Genomic DNA, 12,693 nt, shown 5'->3' on the forward strand with positions numbered 1-12,693 from the left:
GAATTTTCCCAGATGTAATGCACGCACAATATTGGTGGCGTTGTCCGATATCACAAATCCCCAGGAGAGTCTAATTGGGGTATGCCATTTTGCGCTGATGTCCCTTAGTTTCCATAAGTGGTTCTCAGCGGTGTGCCTCTTATGGAAAGCGGTGATACATAGCATAGCCTGCCTAGGAACGAGTTGGCTTTTGCGAGATGCTGCTACTGGTGCCGCTGCTGTTGTTGCTGCTGGAGGCCATACATCTGCCCAGTGGGCTGTCACAGTCATATAGTCCTTAGTCTGCCCTGTTCCACTTGTCCACATGTCCATGGTTAAGTGGACAGTGGGTACAACTGCATTTTGTAGGACACTGAGGACACTTTTTCTGACGTCTGTGTACAGTCTCAATATCAGAAAATGAAAAAAGAGAAAAAAGAAAGACTCTGTGTTGGGGCACTCTTAAGTAAATAATTGATAGACAGTAAAATTTAACTTTTATTAAGAATCGTATAAAATATAGTGTGACAAACAAAGTATAATATTATAGATGAACTAATAAACAGTAAATACTGCCAAGGTGAAAAATTATTTTGTACAGTGACAGGAGTAGCAAAGCATATGTCTATTGTGAGTAGGTAGATGGCTTGTTATCTCCTAAAATGGTGTCCCGTATAATAGTCTTAGCACCAATAACGTGAATGATCTGTTGCCTAATTTGGTGTTGATCCACCTTCTGTTTAAATATCTAACAGTGATGTCACCATAGGCATTTTAATTCAGCAGTTTAAACAAGAGTGTATAATCTGCTAGGTAAGTATGGTAAAGGATTGTTTCTAAATTCAAGCTGTTGATTGGACAGTGAAGGTACGAAATAGGATGTTGTGTCACCGAAAAAAAATTGCTTGCATGTTCACCTGTTGAATCTTATTGGTAAAACTAAGTGTGAGAAGAAGAAGAAAGGGGGGAATAGGGAATTATTCCTTCTGCTTTCCATACTTCATGTCTATATTGTGGTTCAATTGTTGATTTGCATTTAGGACAGACAGTGATACACATGTGTTTCTCTATAAACTGTATGCAACTTCACTAGCTTTAAGAGCAATATTTTGACTTGAATACAGGTTTCAGTGTATTATATGGTCAATTTTGTGACCTTTTTGCATATACCTCTAGGTTGATGTTTAACCACTGCATGCTCTCCACTCAGGAGTAATTGCTATTCCTCTTTGTTTCATTAATTTGAATCAAGAGTATCCGGCTTTTGTATATAATCTTTTATTACAAGATAATCCTGGTTACTATTTCATGCTCTCAAAGATTGATGTCTAACAAATTGTATGTTCCTTATGATCTACATACCTGTAGATCCTGTACACTTGTAGAATCCCACCATATTTGGTTCTTCTGACAGGTGTTTTTCGGAAATATGTGCATTTTTAACAATAAAACAATCATTTGTAACTAACAGTTTCCTTTCTAACACTTTCTTACATACCCAATTTATGCCATATAGGAATTTATTGCTATTATCTTCTTTCCCTATACTCGCGCACACCTGTGCTAATGTGCTCTCTCATCCAGCCCTGGTCTCTACTTAGCTAGAGACCTTTCTCTGCGGAGTTTCATTTCAGGACAGCAGAAGCACATCTCTATTTATCAGGAATGAGTACTCTCTCATCCAGCTGTTTACTGCCAAACTCCACAGGAGACGCCTAATCTCGTTCGATCTTGGAAGAGAAGCTCTGGTAGGCCTAGTTAGTACTTGTTTGGGAGACTGCCAAGGAATACCAGGTGCAGTAAACTTTCTTGAAGGAAAGCAGAAGGAATAATTCCCTATTCCTCCCTTTCTTCTTCTTCTCACACTTATTTTTACCAATAAGATTCAACAGGTGAGCATGCAAGCAATTTTTTTCGGTGACACAACATCCTATATCGTACCTTAAATGTCCAATCAACAGCTTGAATTTAGAAACAATCCTTTACCATACTTACCTAGCAGATTATACGCTCTTGTTTAAACTGCTGAATTAAAATGCCTATGGTAACACCACTGTTAGACGTTTAAACAGAAGGTGGATCAACACCAAATTAGGCAACAGATCATTCACGTTATTGGTGCTAAGACTATCATACGGGACACCATTTTAGGAGAAAACAAGCCATCTACCTACTAACAGTAGACATATGCTTTGCTACTCCTGTCACTGTACAAAATAATTTTTCACTTTGGCAGTATTTACTGTTTATTAGTTCATCTATAATATTATACTTTGTTTGTCACACTAAATTTTATACGATTCTTAATAAAAGTAAAATTTTACTGTCTATCAATTACTTACATAAGAGTGCCCCAACACAGAGTCTTTCTTTTTTCTCTTTTTTTATTTTCTCATGTAAACCTACTGACTCAGGGAGCACCACCGACGGCATACTTACACATTGTGTTATATTTTCCTAAGTCGGTTTCAGACACTACACCGGGTAATAAGGTCCTGTCTGCTATCACCAGTGCGGAACAACTTCACCTTTTTTACATTCTCAATATCGCCTGCCTAGTGAAGTGGAATCTAGATGGAATTTGGTACCGGGGACACAATACCTCCATCAATTCTCGAAGTCCCACTGAACTAATGGCGGATACCGGACGCACGTCTAACACCAACATAGCTGTTAAGGCCTCAGTTATCCGCTTTGCAACAGGATGACTGCTGTCATATTTCATCTTCCTCGCAAAGGACTGTTGGACGGTCAATTGCTTACTTGAAGTAGTACAAGTGGTCTTCCGACTTCCCCTCTGGGATGACGATCGGCTCCCAGCAGCAACAACAGCAGCGCCAGCAGCAGTAGGCGTACCACTCAAGGATCCTCCAGAGGAATCCTGGTTATGAGAGTACTCCTCAGTCTTGCCAGTGACATGACCTGCTGGACTACTGATGTTCCTGACTGAGGAGGAAGTTGACGTTGAGTGAGTTGGTGGTGTGGCTTGCAGGAGCTTGTGTACAGGAGGAAGAAGGGATTTAGGTGTCAGTGGACTGCTTATGCTCTTACCCAAAGTTTTTCAACTTGACACTGACTTCTGATGAATGCGCAGCAGGTGACGTATAAGGGAGGATGTTCCTAGCTGGTTAACGTCCTTACCAGTACTTATTACTAATTGATAGAGGCAACACACGGCTTGACACCTGTTGTCCGGATTTGTGGAGAAATAATTCGACACGAAGAGGTGGCTTTTTGGTATTTTGCCCAGGCACCACAATGGGCTTATTCATCCCACGAACAACAACTGTCTCCCCCGGTGACTGATTTAAACAAACCACATCACCATCAGAATCCTCCTCGTCAACTTCCTCCTCAGCTCCAGCAACACCAATATCCTCATCCTGGTGTACTTCAACAGTGACATCTTCAATTTGAATATCAGAAACTGGACTGTGGGTGCTACTTCAAGCACTTGCAGAGGGCGAGCAAATGGTGGAAGGTGCCATCTCTTCCCACCCAGTGTTGGGAAGGTCAGGCATCACAACTGCAACACACACTTGAACTCTCCTTGGGGATTTGTGATATAGTCACGCACTATAGTTACTATAAAAAGGGATAAAATGCAACGGCTGAAATCAGCATCAGTCATAATTTTAGGCAAATCATTGTGCATAGGAGACCACAAATAGGTTGAACTTGATGGACAATTGTCTGTTTTCAACCTCAGATACTATGTTACTATGTTACTATACCATCTTAGAATGCAACGCACAGTTCTTTGATGTGCTTTTGCCAGCTTAACTCTTATAATTTTTCTAGCGGGAGGATGAGGGCTTTCATATTCATGTGAAGCTGAACCAGTAGTCATGAACATAAGCCAAGACCTTAGCCATTCCTTGTCACTCCATGTCGTAAATGGCATATTGGCAAGTTTATGTTTCGCCTCAGACCATTTCAATTTATTTTTTTGGGGTCTTTTTACTGAATTTTGGCTTTTTGTATTTTACATGCCCTCTACTATCACATTGGGCATTGGCCTTGTCAGACAAAGTTGATGGCATATCATCATCTATGTCATGGCTAGTGGCAGCAGCTCTAGCACTAGGAAGAAGTGGTTCTTTCCCTATTTTATCCTCCAAATTTTTATTCTCCATTATTTTTCTGGAGTTATATAACACAATATGCGGCACAGGACAGTGTATCCCCTTTAAATGGAGTAAATAATATACAGCACAGGACAGTAGCACTGGACTTATATGGCAGTACCACTGGAATTATACGGCAGGTTCACTGGATTTATACGGCAGTACCACTGGACTGGATTTATATGGCAGTATCACTGGATTTATATGCCAGTACCACTGGAATTATATGGCAGTATCACTGGAATTATACGGCAGTACCACTGGACTTATACGGCAGTACCACCGGAATTATACGGCAGTATCACTGGAATTATACGGCAGTACCACTGGACTTATATGGCAGTATCACTGGACTGGATTTATACGGCAATATCACTGGAATTATACGGCAGTATCACTAGAATTATACAGCAGTACCACTGGACGTATACGGTAGTACCAGTGGACTGAATTTATACAGCAATATCACTGGAATTATACGGCAGTATCACTGGAATTATATGGCAGTACCACTGGACTTAAACGGCAGTATCACAGGATTTATACAGCAGTACCATTGGACATATACAGCAATATCACTTGACTTATACGGCAGTATCACTGGACTGAATTTATATGGCAGTACCACTGGACATATACGGCAGTATCACTGGAATTATACGGCAGTACCACTGGACATATACGGCAGTATCACTGGATTTACACGGCAGTACCACTGGACATAAATGGCAGTATCACTGGACTTATACGGCAGAATCACTGGACTGGATTTATATGGCAGTACCACTGGACATATACGGCAGTATTACTGGACATATACGGCAGTATCACTGGACTGGATTTATACGCCAGTACCACTGGATTTATACGGCAGTACCACAGGACATATACGTCAGTATCACTGGAATTATTTGGCAGTACCACTGGGCATATACGGCAGTATCACTGGATTTATACGGCAGTACCACTGGACATTTACGGCAGTATCACTGGACATATATGGCAGTATCACTGGACTTATACGGCAGTACCACTGGACTGGATTTATAAGGCAGTATCACTGGAATTATACGGCAGAATCACTGGACATATACGGCAGTATCACTGGACATGTACGGCAGTACCACTGGACTTATACAGCAGCACAGGGACACCACCACTGGACTGATGCAGGACAACACAGCGCCACTGCAATGGACTGGACTTATACAGCAGCACTGGACATATGGCATCAGAGGACACCACCACTGTGACTGGACTGATGCAGCATATGACACCACCACTGGACTGATGCAGCACAACACAGCACCACTGGACTGGACTTATACAGCAGCACTGGACATATGGCAGCAGAGTACACCACCACTGTGACTGGACTGATGCAGCACAAGACACTACCACTGTACTGATGAAGGACAACACAGAACCTCTGCACTGAACTTATACAGCTACACTGGACATATGGCAGCAGAGGACACCACCACTGTGACTGGATTGATGAGGCATAAGACACTACACTTTATTGAGCAGCACAAGACAGCACTGGATTTTCCACCCCACTTTCCCTCCCGCACAGACACTGAGGACGGAGACGTGTCCTCTCGTTACACTCTCCGGAACTGGAGTGAAAATGGCGGTGACACGCGGCTCCTTATATGGAATCCAATACCCGCGATAATCCGACAGCGGGATGATGCCGTTTTGCATCGTTCTAGTTTCCGAGTCAGGCGGGAAAACCCGAGCAGAGCTCGGGTAGTGAAGTCCGATAGGGTTCGGTTCTCAGGGAACCGAACCCGCTCATCTCTACTTTTTGGGTGCACATCTCTACTTTAGATATTGGGTGCACCTTTTGACAGAAACCCACCAGCTTCACCCATTGAAATACAATCAAATAAATCAAAATGGCACTTTGGTACATACAAGTGTGTCTATCTAAAATAAATCCACAGTGGTGATATTAATTTAAGAATTTATAGTTCTGAGAATAAACCTACAATCTTCCAGCGAAAGGTGTTTAGCGGGTGTGTCCTGAATTAAATGATCTTAATATTTACATAAAAATATAATTTGTTCAAACAAGCTAAGACCTATTGGTTTCTTCAACACGCCTTTAAATTAGATGTATACCCAACAGTGAAATATATATTTGAAATTCTTATATGTATATTAAAACAAATTTCATAAAAACATTCTTAGTACAAAAGTCATTATCACTGTTACATGTACCATTAGCTAGAGAGACCTGTTTCCACTTTCACTGTTGATGGAAATACCACTCTATACACCGCCCCAGACAGTACATGAGCTCGTAGCAAGTGTGGCTTACAGTATTGTGGACACAGATTCTTTACACCCAACTTGTTTCATCTTTGTCAATTTCATCAGGGGTGATGCAATTATGAACAAAATAAGACAACCTTCAATCTATATATATAAAAGGCAAATAAGAGAATTGACTCATCACGAAATCTCTTAAACCACAAGGCCTACAATCTTGAAACTTGGCAGGTAGCTTCTCCTTAGGTCCCAGGTGCTTGGTAAGAACCGGTTTTACAAATGTCTCTGTCCATCCATGGAAATCGCCAAAAATGTATGTGTGTATGTATGTATGTATGTATGTATGTACGTACGTATGTATGTATGTATGTGTATATGTATGTTCCAGCATAACTCCGGAATGCCTGCAGCAATTTACACCAAACTTGGTACACATATAACTTATAACCTGGGAACAAACACTGTGGGGGTAACACACCCCTAGCACCCCTAGGGGTGAGGCAGCAGCACAGAGTATTTCTGCAGACAGCATAACTCTGGAATGCCAGGAGCAATTACACCAAACTTGGTACACATGTAACTTACAATCTGGGAACAAACACTGTTGGGGTAAGACTCCCCTAGGGGTTGGACAGCATCACAGAGTATTTCAGGAGACAGCATAACTCTGGAATGCCTTAATCAATTTACACCAAACTTGCTTCACGTATGACTTACAATCGCGGAACAAACACTGTGTAGTTAAGACACCCCTAGCACCTGTAGGGGTGAAGCAGCAGCACAGAGTATTTCAGCCGACAGCATAACTCTGGAATGGCTGGTGCAATTTACACCAAACTTGGTACACATATGACTTACAATCTGGGAACAAGCACATTGGGGGAAACACACCCCTAGCACCCCTAGGGGTGGGCCAGCAGCACAGGCTTCATGTGACAGTGGCAGTGTCATGATGTGAGGAGGAGAATGGAGGTAGCAGGAAGACAAACGCTGAGCGTCATATAGTGGGAGAGGCAGGGTCCCTAGCAGCACAGAGTATTAGGAGATGCATGCTATGTCAGGCAGGACAGGGCTGCATGTGACAGGGGCAGTGACATGATGTCAGGAGGGGAATGGAGGTAGCACGAACCCACACACTGAGAGTTATATAGTGGAAGTAGCAGGGTCCCCCAGCAGCACAGAGTATATCAGGAATTGCATAATGTGCTGCGCTATACAAGAAACTGTAAATAAATCGATCATTTCACAGGGTCACTGACATGATGAGAAGAGGGGAATGGAGGCAGCAAGAAGCCACAGACTGAGAGTTGTATAGTGGGAAGAGCAGGGTCCCTTGCGGGACCAAAAAGGGGTCCGGCCAATACACAAAGTGGGTCAGAGAAGCAAGATATGCCTATGTACTAGATCTCCAACCAACGTCAATTAACGAACAACTATAATTCTAATTTACCATCCACATCCTGTAGCGAAGCACGGGTATTCAGCTAGTTCTTTATAAAAACATCAAATGGAAAATGCCCAGTCACTAGTAGCAAATCAAGAGACAACTTCAAGTTTTTGTAAGCAGTATGTTTAAATATACGCAATCTGTTAAAATCGGCTTTTATAATAGTGTAATTCGAAAAAAACAGCTCCAGTGTGTGCAGTGCAACAACAAACTAATAAATGGATTCATTTTGTTTCTATTACTGTTGTTTCCAATTGTAAAGCACATTGGGATATGCTGCGCTACAGTATGTAAGAAACTATGATAAATAAATAAATTACAACTGGAAATGTTTTCACCATCAGTATACAAAGAGGTTCTTTACTGCATGGCTCGGTAGACTGTGTCATTATTTACCACATGAGCTGGTGATGATAAATCCCCAAATTATATGTAGAATGGATCGGATGTCTTACAGTATTTATAAGAAATTCTATCCATAGCTATAGTTAGTAGAGGTCATCATTGGGCAGATACCCAGAAAATGTCCAGGAATGTTAGCAGATTTTTTCCCTCATTTTTGGTGTTAGGGTTTTTCTACCACTGTGAGGTTTTTCTGGCAACTGTCACGGAGGGTTGTGTTTTCCTCTGGATCAACATATTTAGGGGCATATTCATCATGAAAAAATTGTGCAATGAGAATTTTTAGTTTTCAATTCTCATTGTATTCTCTCACAATTTTTTCATGATTCATTATGCTCCCATGAGGAAATGATCACTTTCAAAAAACCGGCCTTTTTGAGAAGTTTTTCTAACAGTGATAATTTTCCCTCAAGCTGCTATGGTGCCCAGCTGTAGAAAGGGTCCCCGGCAGCATTATATAGCTGCGGCACCCTAAACAGCCTGTCCCGATCATATTCCCTGGACTGGCCGGCTGCTGAAGTGATGTGTGCAGCCGGCACCTGTGTCTCCTGGACATAGTCTCTGCACCGGTGTCCCTCTGCTGCAGCCGTAGCCCCTGCACCTCTGTCTCCCGGCTGCGGCTCTAGCCCCTGCACTGCTGTGTCCCGGCCGCCCCACCACCACCTTATCATTGCCAACATCAGTGCTCACCAGAAGCCGCAGCCACCTCACCTCCCTGCCAGGACTTCCGTGTCTGCCCGGCTGCACAGGGAGCAAGGGCGTAGCTACCATATGTGCAGCTGCTATGGGGCCCAGAGCTGAGAGGGGCCTGCCGACCATACCTAAGTTATATGTATTATACACATCTTTCACCATTGGGTGGTAAACTTTGGCCTTGGGTAAAACATATCTAGTTATGCTCCTGGACCTACTCATTATAATGTGGTATGAAATGAACGGGAGGGTATTAAAATGTTATATAATATGAAGTGGGGCACTGTAATGTAGCACAATATGAAATGGGGACACTGTCATAATGGGGACTGGGTTTACTGCGTGGCATAATGTGTACTGGCAGCCTTATTACAATGGGACATAATGTAAACTAGGACACTACTATGGTTCAGTAAATAAACTAGGGCACTATTATGGGGCATAAAATTAATAACTACTATAGAGAAGTGTCTCTCTAAATGTACTGGGACCCCTTCAATATGTTGCTATGGGGCCCACAAAATTCTGCCTACGCCCCTGACAGGGAGGTAAGTGCTCAGCCGCGGTACCCCCTCTCCCCACCGGCTTCTGATTGCTGGGGCTGCCAGATCTTGCTGCAGGCCCTCATCACCCCCCAGGACATTACTGCCGGATCTGCCCGCATACAGAGAGCGCTCTGTAGCCGCGGACCCCACCTCCTCTGCTGCACAAGCTGCAGTTTGGAGGTGTACATTTTACATCTACAGTAGTATAGCACAGGTGTAAGTGGGGTGTAGGGAGGGATGTGCGACATGTGCTGCCACAAAGTCAGCAAGGCCAAGGGGGTGGCACCATCATTGACCCAGTGGCTCCTTTCTCTGGCTTGTAGGGTATCTTGAGTGGCACCCTTCAATCGGAGAGGTTCCTTGTGGGGTATCCTTGGTACGTGCCCAGCAGCAATCTACCTGTCTGCTCCCAACGTGGCCCACTCTTTGTGATGTAGCATATATGTTCTGGGAGATGGCGGGCTGGCACAGGGTTCTGCTACGTCTCTGAGTGCAACTGTGTATGATGATGACTGGTAGCAAGCTACAGTAAGTATAGTAGGCGGGCGCACCATAAGATGCATTCAGCTCTGCATATGGGTGAACAGGGCAGGTGCTAGGGTGTTCGGCGCCCCCCTGCAAACTATAAATTTGTGCCCTCCCATATTCTTTTGGCGCGCGCCAGGAAAAGGGGTGTGATCTCACAAGGGGCATGGCAACACAATAGTACCCCCATTTAAAATTACGCCAAAATGTAGCACAATCTTATTTATCTTATACGTAATGCCCCACCCGTAGTAGTAGCGTCCTTATGCATAATGCCCCCCCCCCCAGTAGTATTAGCGTCCTTATACATAATGCCTCCCCAGTAGTAGTAGCGTCCTTATACGTAATGCCTCCACCAGTAGTAGCGTCCTTATACGTAGTGCACTCCAAGTAGTAGTAGCGCCCTTATACATAATGCCCCTTCCAGTAGAAGTAGCGTCCTTACACGTAATGGCCCCCCCAGTAGTAGTAGCATCCTTATACGTAATGCCCACCAGTAGTAGTAGCGTCCTTATACGTAGTGCACTCCAAGTAGTAGTAGCGTGCTTATACGTAGTGCCCCCCCAGTAGTAATAGTGTCCTTATACGTAATGGCCCCCCCAGTAGTAGTAGTGTCCTTACATGTGATGCCCCCCCAGTAGTAGTAGCGTCGTTATGCGTAATGCCCCCCCCTGTAGTGGCGTCCTTATACGTAATGCCCCCCCCAATAGTAGTAGCGTCGTTATACGTAATGCCCCCCCTGTAGTGGCGTCCTTATATGTAATGCCGCCCATGTAGTAGTAGCGTCATTATATGTAATGCCCCCCCTGTAGTGGCGTCCTTACACGTAATGCACCCCCCCAGTAGTAGCGTCCATAAAGCACGTGCGCGCACACACAATTCACACATATAGACACACACATACACACCCACCATATATATACACACACATTTCTCTGTCACCCTCCACTTACCTAAGCCACTGTCTCCCTCAGTACACTACAGCACTGCAGCAGCCTGGTCCGTGTAGCTCCGCCCCCTCTGTCCCGTTTAGATCCGCCCATTCCGGTCCGTGTAGCTCCGCCCCCTCCTTTGATATGTACCGAGCCGAGCCACTGACACACAGGTGGGGGGACTGGGTTTTTCAGTCTGCCAGCGCCGCACAGCAGCTGGCAGCAGCATCAGCAGTGCGGTCAGGACGGCGCAGCACGGAAGGGATGCAAAGCAGGGTGAGCGTCTCTCCCTCCCAGCGCCTCCCTGCACTGCATCCCTTCGCTGAGCGGGTAGCGCCGGGCCTGTGGGTGAATATATATGCACTTTCTCCGTGCATGCAGTTCTGGAGGAACATACACCCAATTTCTATCCAACTATGTATCAGTCTCTATGGACCTGATTCAGAGGTGGATGCAAATTCCATGTTTGCATAGTTGGCCGATGATTTTGCTGCTGCATATACATCACAGTCACACCACACATGCACCAAGATGATCTTGTGATGGTCTTGCGATGACACTGGTAGTGTGCAGGGCCGGTTCTTGCCCTTGTGGCGCCCCGGGCAAAAGTTAGGGGCGTGGCTTAATACGGGGGCGTGGTCAGTCAGGCCCCTATTTGTAGCGCCGCTGAAAGGAAATAAAAAAACAAAAACAAAGTATACTTACTATACCCCGCACCTGATTCCAGACCTGCAGACCTCCGCCGGCGCCGCTCTTCTCCTCGGATCTATGGGAGAGACGTCAGTCATGACGTCTCTCCCATAGCACAGCATAGGCACTAGTGGTCAATTATGATCCCTAGCGTCTGTGCCACAATGCTGTGTGGTGCACGATGACGTCATCGCGCACCGCACAGCAAAGGTCCTCTCCATGAAGGGAAACTAGACGCTTAGCATCTGATTCCCTTCACAGCGGGGGAGGAACAGTGCCACGAAGGGAAACCAGACGCGTAGCGTCTGGTTCCCTTCTCACAGCGGGGGGGCACTGCTGGGGGGCACACTGCACAATAATGGATCTTGCCATGGTGCGGCGCCCTCCGGATGGCACCGGCGCCCTCCGGAAGGCGGCACCCCGGGCAAAAGTCCTGCTTGCCCGTGGCAAGATCCGCCACTGGTAGTGTGGATTAGGATGCAGCGTGATTGACAGATAGTGACCACTTGTGGGAAGTAACAGGGGTGTAGTGACACAAACCCAGGTGTGTCACAACCATTTCAGGGGAATGTTGCAGCCAGCTTCTGCACTGGGTCTGGGTCTTACTGGCGACGGACATTCTGAACAACCACAGGGTTGCTTGGAGGCCTGATGGTGCGACCAATCTGCGGGCGATGGTGGGACCTTGTACACAAGCAACGGATCTGAGAAACCGGTGGTGGCCATCTCTGTACAAAGCATGGTGGCTGTGACATTTGCATATCTTTCTAGATCCGCTGTGTACGAAGACGCAGTAGCAACATGATTAGCATCCTCCTCTGAAACAGAAAATGCTGGTGTGTACTCTAAACACAAAGCCCTGCTAATCAGAATAATTATAATAAACTCTGCAATATAACATATAATAAATTTGAGGCATTTAGCATCATTTTGGCCAAAAATATGAGCCCATTAACCACAACCAGGTGACTTGATCTGGTGAGTCCCTAACACAAAGGTTCAAGTCCAAAGTCCATGATTTGCATTTACCTCTGAATCAGGCCACATGTGCTCTGATAATACCTGGAGCTGGGTCT

At 45.0% G+C, this 12,693-nt stretch overlaps 1 pseudogene; it reads left to right on the forward strand.

The window, feature by feature from the left end:
- The first annotated feature begins 1,666 nt into the window (after positions 1-1,666).
- On the forward strand, positions 1,667-1,785 carry LOC134946220 (5S ribosomal RNA; annotated as a pseudogene).
- The last annotated feature ends 10,908 nt before the right edge of the window (positions 1,786-12,693 follow it).

This window comes from Pseudophryne corroboree, chromosome 7, assembly GCF_028390025.1.
Source record: "Pseudophryne corroboree isolate aPseCor3 chromosome 7, aPseCor3.hap2, whole genome shotgun sequence".
Lineage (NCBI taxonomy): Eukaryota > Metazoa > Chordata > Amphibia > Anura > Myobatrachidae > Pseudophryne > Pseudophryne corroboree.